The sequence below is a fragment of the Myxine glutinosa genome, chromosome 8, assembly GCF_964187855.1.
Source record: "Myxine glutinosa chromosome 8, kmMyxGlut1.1, whole genome shotgun sequence".
NCBI classification, from domain to species: domain Eukaryota; kingdom Metazoa; phylum Chordata; class Myxini; order Myxiniformes; family Myxinidae; genus Myxine; species Myxine glutinosa.
In genome coordinates, this window is record NC_136268.1 from 150,096,791 (window position 1) to 150,113,986 (window position 17,196).

Consider the following 17,196-nt stretch of genomic DNA (forward strand, 5'->3'; position numbering starts at 1 on the left):
ACGCGTCGCCGCCTCGGGCGCGTCAGGGAGGGGTCCCGTCCCGCTAACGGACCCTCTGTGGGACGATCGGCACCACACGGTCACCACAGATCGGCACCACAGATCGTCACCACAGATCGTCACCACACGTGCTCGGTCCTGTGAGGCGACGCGATGTTTACGGTTGTGTCCCTTAGCTCAGGTGCTCGCTTCGCGTTCCGTCGTGCGATGGGCGTGACTCACGTGCGAGGTGTGTTTGCTTTGCTTGACAAGAGATCACTTCAAATAGCTACAGGTCTCACGTTTGGTAAATCGGCCCCGGTAGCGCGTTTTGTATCCCGATTGCTATTGTAGTATTGAACGCCATGATTGATGAAGCGGTAAACGTTGCGGTCTCGACTGGACCAGCAGGTTTTGTACTAGCGAGAGAAACACCCGTGCACTTGTAATCGGAGAATGTTGTATGAAGGTACACCACCATCATCACACACACACACACACGCCATCATCGCACACACCATCATCATACACATACGCACACCATCATCCCACACACATACACACACCATCACACACGCATATACACACCATCATCCCACACACATACACACACATACACACACCATCATCGCACACGCATACACACACCATCACACACGCATATACACACCATCATCCCACACACATACACACACATACACACACCATCATCGCACACGCATACACACACCATCATCCCACACGCATACACACACCATCATCCCACACACATACACACACCATCATCGCACACGCATATACACACCATCATTCCACACACATACACACACACGCATACACACACACCATCACACACACGCATATACACACCATCATCGCACACACAGATACACACACTATCATCACACACACGCATATACACACCATCACGCACACACATACACACCATCGTGCACACACATACACACACCATCATCGCACACACACATATACACACACCATCATCGCACACGCATATACACACCATCATTCCACACACATACACACACACACACACACACACACACACACACACACACACACACACACACACACACACACACACACACCATCACACACGCATACACACACCATCATCTCACACACGCACACAGATACACACACCATCACACACACGCATATACACACCATCATCGCACACACACATACACACACCATCATCACACACACGCATATACACACCATCACGCACACACATACACACCATCGCGCACACACATACACACACCATCATCGCACACACATATAGTGATATACACAATCATCACACACACACACACACACACACACATATAGTGATATACACAATCATCACACACACACACACACACACAGACCATTGCACACACACATACACACACACACACCATCATCGCACACACACATACACACCATCATCACAACACACACACACACACACACTGTCATCGCACAATTCGTGTAACTGTTTGTGTTGTGTACCTTGTGTCGTATATTAACCTTGTAGATGAGTCGGGATGGAGAAGTGAACAGATATTGTTTGCCATACGAGTCGTGAGATGAATTCAAAATTCTCGAAGAGGAAATAAATGATTAGAGTGAAACCCAATCAAAAACGGGTGTTCGGCGGTAATAAAGGAAAACAGAACAAACTAAGTTTCGTCCGAATCCTAACCACAACTTTTTGAGATATCGTGCTAAATATCGTTTTTTGCTCTGTCACTCAATGGTGATGGCTCACTTTAAAATTCGAGGATCTGGATCTTTACTAAAATCGAATCATTTCATCCTTGTCCCACACCCGACCTGTCTACAAACTTCTTCTGAATCCATTCACAACCTTTTGAGATACCGTGTTCACAGACAGACACACAGGGGTGAATACATAACCTCCATCCGCCTTCGGTGGTGAGGGTAACTAGAATGGCACTCGGTAGAGAGCATACATACCTCCACCGGGTTGAACAATTTATGTTTTGTATCCACTGGATGGGCCGGATCTGGATCCAACCTGAACCAAACTCGAATCGGCTTGTTCTTGTCAGTTACCCGACTCTTCCACCAAGTTTGTCATAACTCGTCCACAGCTTTTTGAGATATCGTGCTATATATCGTTTTCGGCCCTATTACTCAATGGTGAAGATCATCCCACAACGGATCTAGACCGTCACACAACGGATCTGGACCGTCACAAAATAGAATGGATTCATCCTTGTCAAACACCCAAACTGTAGAACAAGTTTTGGCCGAATCCATCCATAACTTTTTGAGATATCCTGCTCACAGGCAGTCAAAGAAACAAACAAGAAATAAGTCGAGCACGATACTTGCGGAATCCCTAGAATAAATTGTTGACCTTTGGCCTATGTTGACCAAAACTATTTGGTGGTTGAATTCAGTGATCTGATATGGAAAGCCTCTTCAAATTTCAAGTCAATCGGATGAAAATTGAGGAATTTAGAAATTTCACTTAAGTTGGTGACCTTTGGCTTATGTTGACCTTTTGGCATATGTTGACCTAAAAATTATTGGTGGTTGAATTCAATAAAGTATGCAAATCCTCTTCAAATTTCAAGTCAATCAGAATAAAATTGACGATTTTAGAAATTTGGCCAAAAGGCCAACCAACGCCTTTTGGCCTAGATGTTGGCCTAAATTAATTATTTGTGGTTGAATTAAGTGACCGAATACGCAAATCCTGTTCAAATTTCAAGTCAATCGGATGAAAATTGAGGATTTTAGAAACTCCACCTAAGTTGTTGACCTTTCGGCCTATGTTGACCAAATACGCAAATCCTCTTCAAATTTTAAGTTAATCTAATTATGTTAATTTAATTCAGGCCTATGATGACCTTTTGACCTCAAAAACAATAGGCTTCTTTCTTATGACCAACTCTGCCATTTGGTGAAGTTTCGTAAAGATTAGTTTGAAATTGACCTGTGAGCAATTGACATACAGACAGATGGACAGACAGACAAACAGATGGACAGAAATTGAGGACAGACAGAATGAAAAATCACTCAGAGCAACACTCGGCAAAACAGAACAAAGTACAATGGCACTCAGTAGAGCATCCTTTTGAACTCAAAAATAATTGGTGGTTGAATACAGTGACCTGATGTGCAAATCGTCCTCAAATTTTAAGTCGATCGGATGAAAATTGAGGATTTTAGAAATTTCAAAAAAGTGGTTGACCTTTCGCCTATGTTGACCTTATGACCTATGTTGATCTCAAAAATAGTGGGTGACTGAATTCAGTTCGCTGATATGCAAATCCTATTCAGATTTAAAGTCAATCGCATGAAAATGGAGGATTTTAGAAATAAGAAAAAAGTGGTTGACCTTAGGCCTATGTTGACCTTTTGGCCTATGTTGATCTCAAAAATAGTTGGTGGTTGGTTTCAGTAAGCAGATATGAACCGCCTTTAGAGGCCATTTTTCCCCGCAGAGCAGGGGTTGGCCTTTTCCGGGCACCGTGGTCCCCTTTTTTTAAGCAATGTTTTATGGTCCGGACGCCCTTCCTGCCACCAACCATGTTAGTCGCCTCTTGCGACAAACACGGAATTACCAGTGACCTGGTACTCCATTTGCCGACCTCGGAAGGATGACAGGCTGAGTCAACCCCCCTGGTGTTAATTCAGCGATTGACCGGGATTCGAACCCGGGATTCTCGGATCCCAAGCCGGCACCCTAACCGCTAAGCCAACACCAGGCTCACAATGCAACATGAGACATCCTATTTTGGTGTGTTACATTTCCTTGTATAGGATTGTACGATAATCTTTCCTTTATTTTCCGTACGGCAGCGATCTGCACAAAAATGAAAGTTTTTACATCGTCTCGTCCTGCTTCGCCGACCCTCTCTCAGCTGGTTCTTTGGAATATAAATGTATTTCTTGGAAAGCGAGCAAGCTCTGTCGCATCCGTAAGACATGGCAACCGTTAATCCTCGCTTATCAAATCTCCGGGCAATGGAAACGCCTTCCATTCCACATGCAGCAGGAGCAATCTGAGAGGAGTGTACGCTTCGCTTGGATTCTCATCAAAGCCCTGAGACTAGTAAGCAGATATGAAAATCCCATTTTCAAATTTCAAGTCAATCGGATGAAAATTGAGGATTTTGGAAATCTGAAGTGGTTGTTGACCTTTGGCCAATGTTGATCTTACAAATAGTTGGTGGTTGAATTCAGTTAGCTGATATGAAAATCCTGTTCAAATTTCAAGTCAATCGGATGAAAATTTAGGATTTTAGAAATTTGAAAAAGGTGGTTGACCTTTGGCCTATTGGTTGACCTTTTGACCTCAAAAATAGACAGTATTTTGTCAGACCACGAACTCCACCATTTGGTGAAGTTTCGTGAAAATCGGTTTAAAATTGTGACCTGTAGGCAAGTATACAGTGCATTCACATGAAAGCCCACAGAATCTTGTTTCTCACAGTCTGAGAGTCCTTTAGGTGCTTTTTTGCAAACTCCAAGCGGGCTTTCATGTGTCTTTCACTGAGGAGAGGCTTCCGTCTGGCCACTCTGCCATAAAGCCCAGATCGGTGGAGTGTTGCAGTGATGGTTGTCCTGGAAGTTTCTCCCATCTCCACACAGGATCTCTGGAGCTCAGCCAGAGTGACCATCGGGTTCTTGGTCACCTCTCTTACCAAGGCCTTTCTCCCCCGATTGCTCAGTTTGGCCGGTCGGCCAGGTCGAGGAAGAGTCCTGGTTGTTCCAAACTTCTTCCATTTAAGAATTATGGAGGCCACTGTGCTCTTGGGAACCTTCAATGCAGCAGAATTTTTTTTGTCGGCTTCCTCAGGACTGTGCCTCTACACAATCCTGTCTCTGAGCTCTGCAGGCAGTTCCTTCGACCTCATGGCTTGGTTTTTGCTCTGATATGCATTGTCAGCTGTGAGACCTTATATAGACAGGTGTGTGCCTTTCCAAATCATGTCCAATCAATTGAATTTGCCACAGGTAGACTCCAATCAAGGTGTATAAACATCTCAAAGATGATCAAGAGAAATGGGAGGCACCTGAGCTAAATTTCAAGTGTCATAGCAAAGGGTATGAATAGTTATGTCAATGTGATATTTCAGTTTTTTCTTTTTAATAAATTTGCAAAACTTTCTAAAATCCTGTTTTCTCTTTGTCATTATGGGGTATTGAGTGTAGATTGATGAGGGAAAAAATGAATTTAAACGATTTCAGCATAAGGCTGCAACATAACAAAATGTGAAAAAAGGGAAGGGGTCTGAATACTTTCTGAATGCACTGTAAGTGAGTGGACAGACAGACAAACAAACACACAAAACGGAGTGATCAACATACTTGTCCAAAAAATTTTTTTTGCCAAGTGGGTGGATCGAGTGCAGCCACCCGGCTGCTGATTACATCATTTTTAGTGGGCGCGTCTGCCGCTGATGCAATGCCTCTTGTTACGGATTCGTCACCTCCGTTGTTGTGGTTTTCATCCACTTGAAACATTTCTGATTCCATGTATTATTATTGTTGTCATTTAAAGGGAATAGAGATTTCTATTTTAAAAAGTTAAAAGTGAATGTTTTAAATGAAACAGGAACCGGACGGCCAGGAAGAGGAAGAGGAGAAAAAGAGGGCGGAGCAAATGAGTCGGACAAGAAAGCCGAGTTGCTCCGGGTTCTGAAGTGAACGTTGGCGAGCCAGAGTCACTAGCGAACTTTTGGGTTTCCGGGAAAGGGATTCCTACGACAGAGTTGTCATCGCTGTGACCGGTCAACCTGCGTGTCAGGTTTTGCGATCGATTCAGGAGAGAATCATCGCCGGGCCGTGCGCCACGAGACCGGGTCGTCGGCCATTTTGACTCGCTCAGGACTAGTGCTTCGCTCGCGGTTTCGTCTCTTTTCGACCATCTCCACCGCATTCAGACGTCGATCTGGGGCGTGTGTGTGACGTGGCTTTTTGAAGGTTAATTCGCCCATACCCGAGGGTGTGATCTCTCAGTCGTCTGTAGGGTGCCTTTGGATTTCCCAGGCGCCTTGAGGGCGCCTTTGTGCAGCTTCGGCTGTGTGACTGTATTTGTCATCCGCACGGTATTCTGGTCTCGATTGGACCTCGTTCTGGCGATCGCTGGAGCGAATCAATTTCGTCTCGAAGCCGGGAATAAGAGACATTGAGGAATGTTCGTGTTTCACTCACTTGGAGCACAGTGAGTTAAATATTACAAAACTGATGGTACCATCATAGGACATATTGATTGTACTTTTGAATACTATTATTGTTGTACTGTTATTCTTGTGTGATCTTAATACAATATTTGTTTGTGAGTAACAATTGGGGTGGCTTCTCCCTTGATCTTTGACATACAGAATAACACATTTTTCTGCCGTGACTCCTCTCGGGGCTCGGAGGTACACCGTGACCAGGGAGTCGGGGAGGAGCACGTAACACTCTATAACCAGTGTTCTGGTACTCATTTAGCTGACCTCGGAAGGATGACAGGCTGGGAAGGATGACAGGCTGAGTCAACCCTACCCGGCGTTATTTCAGCGGGATTCAAACTCAGGACCTTAGTATCCTTAGCCTGCCGCCCTAACCATTAGGCCAACACCAGGTGATTTTTGGCAAGTAATAACGCACAAGACCAACCAGTATACTTGAAAAATCTTCGATTTAAAGGTGTGAAGACAATACACAAAAGATTTAAGTAACAAACGGAGTGAAGACATAACGTGCGTCCGTCCACCTTCGGTGGCAGAGATGATGACAAGGAGCATAAACCGAGAGTGAGAGGACAATATTGTCGTGTTCCCAGAGATTAAGATCCTCCAAGGTAATGGGTAGCCAATCCAGCTTTGCACTCCAAGGCGTTCAATCCAATGGCGGTGTGAATACGCGTGGGGGATGAGGGTAGCGAAGGGTAGCGAAGCTCTTACCTGTACGGATCCCACTGGACGTCTTTGATCCTGGTAATCAACTCAAACTGACACGGATTTCGAATGCAACAATAAAACAGCTTTAATAAAAAATAATGCCAGGGACAAAGAAATGCACAATAAAACCAAGATTCCTAAATGGAGTGCCCCCACACAGACTCATATACAACACAAGGGGATGATAAAATAAACGAAAGTAAAATGTAGTGTACTCAGCTTTGAGTGGCTCTTGAACCCCGTCGGAGATCGTCACAGGCCCCGCGTCTCTGCGCGGGAAAACACGCCTTGGCGCGCAGTTCCTTCACCCGCCAGCCGCAGCACGGGTCCCCGAGTCAGTGCGCGGGAAAACACGGACTCTCCAAGCTCACATGGCACGGCACACAGCCGTCACAGAGTCAGCACCAATGAACCAGGGAAAGGATCCGCCCGCTCACAGCAATCGCCCAGACCAAAATAAAGAATGTGGCTGTTCGCAATCAGAACCCAGCACAAGAGGCAGAAAGAAAATTTTTAGTCACATTTAATGTGACTGTTCGCAATGAAATCCAGAACCAAGTATAACTTTGACTGCTCGTGATGACGGCTCGATCAAGAGAGAAAATGTCGGGGACACCGTTCTTTTGTTCCCCGGGCTCTTACGTCATCCGATGACGTCCGCGCATGCTCCTACCAGGGAGTCCCATCTCATTGCTCTATGGCCGTCCTGACCAATCGTTCTTCAGGGCATGGCCTCACTCACCTCTTGTGCCCTCGTGATGGCTCACCTGGCGGAACCCGTGGTAGTTTTCAATGTCTTGGTTCCGGTTACTTATTTAATGTTTATTTTAGGTGTAGCGTGCATGGCTGGTGTGGTGTGTGTTATAACGAACAAAGGAGAAATCACAGAGGAAACTTACATACAGGGGATTTACCATTAACCCCTACCTAATTAACATAACCCCACCCCTCGTCATGGGGACAAAGATGCACTTTTACACGACATCAGGTCTAACGGATCCCTGACTTAGGTCATGGGGGTTCTTCTTCATCGCGACATTCGGAGCACACTATCCTATACAATCCCACCTGGCCCGAAGGTATTCCATTGCCTACCCCCTCACAAACGTAACAATATGAAAACCAAATACCGTATCAAGGACGTTTAAACAATAAGTGTCAACAAATACAAATTTTATCTTTCTTGATCTCATCAACATGGAGGCTTGTCAATAAATGCAGATTCAAATACCATATCCTGATGTTAATTTACCCCTTGGCTCTCAATGTAGGATCTTTAACATCCACCAACTGATGATGACAGACGGGACGCCCAGTTTAACGTCCTTCCGAGGGACGGCAGACACATTGATGAATCACCCTGCCTGTGGAACACTGGGTTGACACCTTAGAGGTGAGTGTGTGTACCTCTCGGCCATCTTGCCAGCCCAGTTTTCTTGCTGCGAAATTCGAGAAGGTTCTTGAAAGGTTTGAGCTACCATTTTCTACACACATGAGTACAGTCTGGCGTTCGGCAAGAAGCAAAGACAAGGAGGCACTGAGCTTGTAGAATGTTAAAGCTATCAATTTAATGGCTAGGAATCGATGACTGCGACAATGAAAGAAAATAACCCATTATGCTCAACAGATAGTCAAATGGATATGGATTCATTAAAAGGAAAGTTACTTGCATTGTTTTTTGCACCAAATATTGTTACTAAGTTTGTTACTTGAACTCCAAGGACACGAATAGACAAGAGACAAGCGTGTTAACATTCTCTTTCTCTTCTCTCTCTCTCTCTCTCTCTCTCTCTCTCTCTCTCTCTCTCTCTCTCTCTCTCGCTCTCTCTCTCTCGCGCCCCCTGCTGGTCGTTTGCATGCTGGTTGTACTGTCATGGCGTCTGCTTGTGGAGGCCTGTGAGTGCTCTGTGTTGTTGCTCCATTCCCCCCCCCCCCCCCCCCGTTTTCCCCCCTCTGTGTCCTTGTACCTGTTCGTGGAGTCTTCCTGGTGATTCCCATATACGTTGAGACGGGAGAGAGAGCCGGAGAGCACAGGGTGATCGCTGGTAAGGGTTCGCCGTTTTTGGGCGTCGCCCGATCGGTGTTTGCTCCTTCATCTTAAACCTCTATTTCCTTTTTTTCCTTTCGTTTATCCTTCCTTCAGTTTGTTTTGTTGCCTCCCTTTTCCGAAGTTAGGGAAATCGGAGAGGTCTGATTGCTTCCCATTCCCGGAGTTCGGGTAGGGAAGATTGTATTATATATTCACCCTCCCCGAGTTGGGGAGGGGTTGTAAGTGCAGCTGTTCCAGCATGGCAGCTGCACTATCTCGATTTACGGCCTTTCAGAGCCTGACCCGTAAGCACGGGTTCTTTTGTGTACCTCCGGAACGTGAGGTTAGTGTCGAGGACGTTGTCCTCGCAACCGGTCGTGTTGTCGGGATCGACAAGGTTGTTGCCGCTTCGCGGATGAACAAGCGGATCGTTATTTTTTTGTCCGACGTGGATTGTGTCCCACAAATTGTCGAACAGGGTTTGACAATCGATCCAGATTTATTTGTAATGATTTCCCCACTAGATAGCCCAGCGATAAAAGTCGTGATATCAAATTGCCCCCCATTTGTATCCGACGATGTACTAATTAAAGAGTTGTCCCGATACGGTACCATCGTGTCTCGTATCTCCATGATTCCCTTCGGGTCACGAAACAACGATTTAAGGCACGTGGTTTCATTCCGGCGGCAAGTGTTTATGATTTTAAAAAATTCCCAGAAGGATTTAAACCTTATAATAAAATTAAAACATCAACAGAACGAATATACAGTGTACGTGTCCACCAACGTTCTAAAATGTTTTGGCTGCGGACAATTTGGGCATGTTAAGCATGACTGCCCCCGAAAAGAGAATTCTCCACAAGTGCAACCTCCCCTCCGAACCGGGAATAAGCAACCCCCCCACCTTCCCACCACCGGTCCAAACCCTCCCACCACTGACCCAAGCCCTCCCACCACCGACCCAAGCCTTCCCACCACCGAACCAAACCTTCCCACCACCGAACCAAGCCCTCCCGCCGCCGAACCAAGCCCTCCCACCACCGACCCGAACCTTCCCACCATCGACCCAAGCCTTACCACCACTGATCCCAATCTGTCCACCACCGACCCAAGCCCTCTTACCACCAATCCAAACCCCCCCGCCGTACCCCCTCCCCTCCCCTTGAAACAGGGGCCCCTCCCTCTACTGAAGGATCTAATTGCAGCCATCTCCTGTTAACTATAGATCTCACCCCCCAGGCGACATCGTCCAATCACAGCTTGTTGCCTGCTATAACTGATCCTACCTCTCCCGCCGTGGTAGCCGATGGGATCCCCCTCCCGATGATCACGTCCTCCCTCCCCCCCCCCTCCCCCCAAACCCTTGCAATCTCTTCCCACTAACCAGGACGAGTTTCAATTAGTCTGCCCAAAAGGAAAAAGACATCTGCAAACAACAGATGAAAACGGTCACCTCTTTAAAAAACCTACAACTGAAAACCGACAGGCCCTCCTCTCTGGCCTAGATTTGTCCCTCGTCACAGAAAATCGTTTCTCGGTATTGGAGGACATAGATGTGGATGAATCCTCGCCCTTGTCTACTGACCTAGAAACTGATATGGTTGAACCACAAAAATTAGTACCCCCCCCCCCCCTCCCCTGAAGATGGCTCATTTCTCTCCCTCCCCGTCCCCCCCCTCTATGGACTATGCCCCATCCGATAACGTGGAGGGATGTGATGACGGTGAGGAGATAAATGATGAAAACCAGTGTGACACACCATCTGAGCCATCTGATATAGATGACTCTGTTAGTGAATGTGGTAGCCTTAAGGAAGAAGAAATCCCTCCAATCCCTCCCTCCGAGATAAAAAGGTTTCTTAAGGACACATTCCGAAAAAGGAATGTTGTAATAGAAACCTTTTTTCCGGAGCTACCTGATTTTATACATTCCGCTAAACTGATGGTAAAACGGCCCCACGTTTTTAATTTCAATTCCTCCCAACGTCACCGTTTAAAGAAGTGGTTGCAAAAAGCTAAGAATGAACTGCTATCAAAAAATTGAGTGGTGGTCACTCCTCCTTATAGCTGTAATGAGTTTTTCCATTTGTAGCCTGAATATTAACGGAGGATGTAGCTCTGTCCGTAAAGTTCAAGTAAGGGATTTTTTATTGCAGAAGAAAGTTGACATTGCCCTCTTACAAGAGACCCATGCCAACGACTGCTGTGTCGCAGAGTGGTGTAGGCTCTTCCCCGGCCTGTCCTTCTTTAGTAACGGTGACTCCCGCAAAGGCGGTGTCGCAATAATTCTTAGCCCCTCCTTTTCGCCTTCATCGCTTAAATTCGACGAAATACACAAGGGATCCCTAGCATCCCTAGAATTCCACTACTATGGAAAATTCTATACTATTTTTAATATCTATGCCCCAAGTACGCCTGTAGCTCGGCGAGTTTTTTTTAATGACCTTGGGACACACCTAACGTCCCTCGACAGTCAAAACGCCCTAAAAAACCAAGACAATCATGTTTGTATTGGTGGAGATTTTAACTGCACCCTCCAACCCCAACTCGACAGGAACAGTGCAGAGCCCCATCCTGCCTCCACAATCCCTCTCACCAAATTTTTAAAACAAATGAATTTGACAGATATATGGCGGGTACAGCACCCATCAATCAGGCAATACACATGGTGTCGATGTATTCAGGGTAATATTGTACTTGCTCGCTTGGACAAGTTTTATATTAATCCTCCACTTGAACGCCTCGTTCTGTCATCCAAAATTTGCCCATCAGGATTCTCGGACCACAGCGCAACATTTCTCAAAATTTCTGCCCCCTGCCCGAAACACAAGAGTGCTTTTTGGAAATTTAATAACAACTTACTTGATGATAGTACCTTTAAGGACATTTTTCCGGAAATTTGGAATATTCTGGTTGCCTCCCAAGGGAATTTCTCAAACCTCAGACAATGGTGGGATAATGCCAAAACGCACATCAGACTGTTCTGCCAACAATATCGTGCGTATGGTGTTCAAGAGGAAAGAAAAACCACAACCTTACTTGAAGATGAAATCCTGGAATTACAGGAACAGCTTCAGGGAACCGCAAGTGTGAGCTACCAGGGAATGAGGCAACAAATCCATGGAAAAACGGCCTTACTGAATTCCATATCCGAAAGGCGAGCACAAAATGCTTTATTGCGCCTGAAGATGAGGTACATACACGACCTTGATGCTCCAACCAAATTCTTCTTCAGCCTTAAAAAGGGGGCCTCTTCGTCAATGATTACACGCTTGCTCCATGATGGGGAACTCCTTTATGAAGATGGCAGAATCAGGGAATGTGCCCGGAAACATTTTAAACAACGGTTTATGCGGCATGACATTAACCAGGATGCAATATCGGAACTTGTTTCTAACCTTCCAACATTGGCGGAGGATCAGAAGCAGCAGTTGGAGGATCCTCTTAGGTTACCTGAGCTCACCGCTGCCTTGAAGGCCTTGGAACCTGATAAAGCCCCTGGACTGGATGGGCTGACAAGTGAATTTTTCCAGTTTTTTTGGGACACCATTGGACCTCACCTACTGCGGGTATTGAATGAATGTTTAGAGGATGGACAACTGCCGTGGAGTTGCCGGAGAGCAGTCACCACCTTAATTCCTAAGAAAGCGGACACTCAACTTATAGAGAACTGGCGTCCTATTTCTGTTTTATGTACGGATTATAAAATTTTAGCCAAAGCCTTGTCTAATCGAATGAAACCTTTTATGAATGTACTAATAGGAGAACATCAATCCTTTTGTATTCCTGGACGTACTATTTTTAATAATATCTTTCTTATCCGTGATACCATTCGGTTTTGTAACAATTTTAATATGAATGTTGGTCTGTTTTTTATTGACCAAGGAAAAGCCTTTGACTGTATTGACCACATGTACCTTTTTAGAGTTTTAGAGAATTTTGGGTTTGGACCTATTTTTATCTCGTACGTTAAACTTTTGTATTGTAATATATCCAGTGTTCTTAAAATTAATCAAGTATTGTGTAGCCCCATTGCTGTACAACGGGGAGTACGGCAAGGTTGCCCGCTATCTGGACTTTTATACTCTCTTGCCATCGAACCTCTTCTGCTCCAATTACGTACGCACATTTCTGGCTTCACTGGATCAATTCTTACCACACCGCTAAAAGTCTCTGCCTATGCAGATGATGTCTGTATTTATATAAAAAATAGTACTGACGTCACTGCGGTGGCTCAGGCACTAAAAACATATTGTCAGGCTTGTTCAGGCCAGGTAAACTGGAAGAAGAGTGAAGCCCTTTGGATAGGACCTGGAGATTGCCCGCCAATTGTCCTACCAGGAGGAGTGAACTGGCAGAAAAGTGGCATTAAATACCTCGGTATTTTCCTCGGAGACAACACCTTTGAGCAGCAGAACTGGGTGGGATTACCAGACAAGGTAATGGCAAAACTGGCCCGCTGGAAAGGACTTCTTTTCCAACTTTCGTACCGCGGAAGAACTCTCGTCATTAACAATCTTGTCGCCTCTATGCTATGGCATAAGATGATATGCCTACAACCGCCTGGGAGCCTTCTTATTACACTGCAAAAGAGCATTGTCGACTTTTTCTGGAGCGGGAAACACTGGCTCCAACCCCCCGTGGCATACTTGCCACTCGCTGAAGGTGGCCAAGGTCTTATTGATATCCGCAGCCGGATTATGGTCTTCCGGCTTCATATCGTGCGCCAACTTGTATATGGAGATGAAGCCCTACTCTGGAGGCCTCTGGCTAACTGCATATTACAGCTCACATGCAAGCTGGGTTACGACCGAGAACTTTTCTTGATGAACCCTCATCAAATCGATTCATCCTTGCTGCCCACCTTTTACCAAGGGGTGATGAACGCCTGGCAAGCCCTGTCCTTTTCCCGTGAAATGGCAACATACAACATGGAAATGTTGTTGAACGAGCCCCTATGCTACAACCCCTTCCTGGAAAACAGCTTGAATAATAGGGGACTCGTTCAACGTTTTGTTGATGCCAAGCTGCTGCGAGTGAAAGACCTCATGACAGAGTCTGGGAGCTGCCGGCTGAGTGCTGCCGCTGTGGCACAAAAAACCGGAATAAAATCTGTCAGGATCATCTCTCGGTTCCTTCAAGGGATATCCACAACGTATCGTAATACCTGCGAGGAACTTGGTCCTTCCCCCGAGGAAACAGCGGGTGACTTCCCCAAACTCCTAGTCTTCAGCCCGCCACTTAATCTGTCCCCTGGCCTGAACAGCCCTGATGATACTGCATTATCCCTTCCCGCCTTTCCAAAGAAAACTCTGTACAACGCGTACGTTAAAATTTTATACGCAAAAACATTTTCTGAGCACCCGAGGCTTCGATGGCGGGATGTTTTACCCCCAATACCACCCAATTGCCCCAATTGGCGAAGTTTTTATCTCTTGCCTACTCCAAAGTATGTTGGAGATATTCAATGGAAACTTGTACACTGGATTTTACCTTATAATGTTTTACTGAACCGGTTTTCTACTGCTAACTCTAATCTATGCCCTTTCTGTGCATCCATTGAAACCCTACCGCATATATACCTGGAGTGTGAACGATTGCAACCTCTTTTTACATTCCTTCAGGAACGCTTTGTGAAGCTTGGTTCCCTCTTCAATCACAATGTTTTTATTTATGGTGTTTTAGGACCGTCTTCCCTTAGGAATGTGGTTTTAATGAATTTTTTAATTGGCCAGGCCAAGTTTGCAATTTATAAATCCAGGAAGAAAAAAATGGGAAACGCTTCTGACTCGTCATATGATGTACTGCTCACCTTTAAGGCTCTTGTAAATGCAAGACTAAAGCTAGAATATCGGTTTTTTAAAATGAACAAGAATTTAACATGTTTTAAAGAAAAGTGGGTTTTTAATGATGTCATATGCACACTTGATGATGATGATTTGAAAATAACCTTTCCTTGAGACCATTTTATTGTGTTTTGTTTCTTTGTGACTGAACATAACTGATTTTTTGTACTCTTGTAATAAAAGGAAGAAACAGTCAGTCTCTCTCTCTCTCTCACTCTCACTCTCTCATAAAAAAACTGAACATGTGATTGTCGTTGATGTGATTTATTTAAGTGACATAATGGGATACAGATGAGGTGTAAACCTCTGACAAAGGTAAATGCTGAATAATTACCTGTCCATTTCCCGTGGCTTGGAAACATCTTCTGAGGTCATTAACTGTTCCTCTCCTCACATTAAAGAGCCTTGCAACGTGGCTAATGGAATGCCCTGCTTGAAGGTGTCCCGAATGTGTGATAAGTGTGTTTTTTTGGATGATCCGCACACTGGTGTCTCGGAATGACTGTTTAGAATTAGCTCAGAATGCCTAGTATCACCTCTAAAAACCTAAGGGTGCATGCCATTCATGTGCTGGACGATTACTGCAACAGGCAATTGTGATATGTTGAAACTTGCAATCAGGTGTTCTGCACATCCCTCGTGCCAAAAAGGAACTTGGAATGAACGCTGGAACAGTCCTTCAACAATTACAATATCAATTGTACTGTTTGTTTTGTCATCGAGGGTGGGGGAGTATATTGGGATTTGAAAACAGCCATCCCAACATAATTAGCCATGTACTCAGATGGGAACACCAAAAAGGGTCAACCCACATTTACTTACACACACTAAGAAACACCTTATCCTGTCATTGAAGTCTTCTTTTCTGCCACTTTGGGTATCTATAGTAACATGTAAGGAGTGCATGTGCTGTTCTTTGCTCACCAATCATGGTCTTCTGGCTCCAATAGGTTGTAGCAAATAAGGCCATGAAGGTTGTAACAGGTACAACACACAAGTGTGAAGTGTACCCGCACCATCCCACTACTTTTGGCACTATGGCTGACAACAAAATTCAGAACTGCACCAAGCACAGGTTGTATGCCCCTTAGAGCCCTCGTAGTCCAGATGTAGGGTCTTTGATACTGTAATGCTAGGCATCCGCTAATTAGTCAATTATACAATAAACTATGAATGCTCGAGTTTATAGATTACATAATGTATTTATTTTTTCTGCTGATGACACCATTCTTTCATTTGTACCATCTCTTCCTCTCCCTCTTGAGAGCTGTATCAGTTTAATATTTTTGATGTGCACGTGTAAAATTATCCTCCGATATCCTCCAGCCTCATTGCCGCACTTAACAAAATTGAGTTTATTCAAAAAACTATTTTTCAATTGTCTCGCAGTCTCTTGGATCCTTTACACCTATTTGTTGTATTTTTTTAGATCTTCATAAATTCCTTTTTAAAATAGTTCTGGTTCATCTTTTTCAGGAGGGGATGACACATTATGCTTCCGTTTCTCTAGTTCGTGGTAGAATATTTTCGGCTTGTTTTCAAACAACTGGCCTCATCGTAGTTTTTTGTTTTTCTTGCTATAATTGCCTCCGCCACCGAACGTGGGCAGATGTTATGTTTTCACCCCCGAAGTTTTGGATGGATTCGGATGAAGTTTGGTGGACAGATTGGGTGTATGACAAGGATGAATTGATGCAATGTTGGTGAAGATCCGGATCCGAGAATTTTTTAAGTGATTCTCCTCCATTGAGTGATCGGCCTAAAAACTATATCGAGCACGATATCTCAGGAAGTTGTGGACGAGTTATGACAAAACTAGTTGGATGTTGTCTTGGTGACGAGCATAAGTCAATTAGATTTTTGTTCAGGTCAAATCTAGATCTGGCCTATCAGTGGGATACAAAACATAAACTGCTCAGCCTGGCGGAGGTATGCGCCTCGGAGTGCCGTTCTGGCTTCTATTTTGAGTTTGTTTTCAGCAACCATTAACTCCATGTCTTTATCTTCGATTTTAGATTTGTTTTTTATTTTTTGGATTCTCTAGTTTTGGGCATTGGTTTGTTCTTTGTTTTGTTCTTGTCTCCTTTCTGAGTAGTTCTCTCTGTCTCTCGAGTCCTTGCTTCCTATTTGTGGGGCCTGTTCTGTTCTTGCGGTGTTTCATTGTCATTGCTTGCTGAAGCTTGTGTGCGTGTGTGAGGAGTGAGTGTCTTTGTGTCAGTGAAGGTGTCAATGAAAGTGTCAGTGATGGTGTTTGTCCACCCTGGATCAGTCATGAGGGTGTTTGTCTGCACTAGATCAGTCAGTGATGGTGTGTGACCACACTGGATCAGTCAGTGATGGTGTGTGTCCACACTGGATCAGTCAGTGATGGTGTGTGTCCACACTGGATCAGTCCGTGATGGTAT

At 44.9% G+C, this 17,196-nt stretch overlaps 1 protein-coding gene across 1 annotated transcript in view; it reads left to right on the forward strand.

Moving 5' to 3' along the window:
- LOC137433012 (beta-parvin) overlaps positions 1-17,196 on the forward strand; it is an 85,105-nt gene that overhangs the window by 139 nt on the left and 67,770 nt on the right. The gene's annotated exons all lie outside the window — the stretch shown is intronic.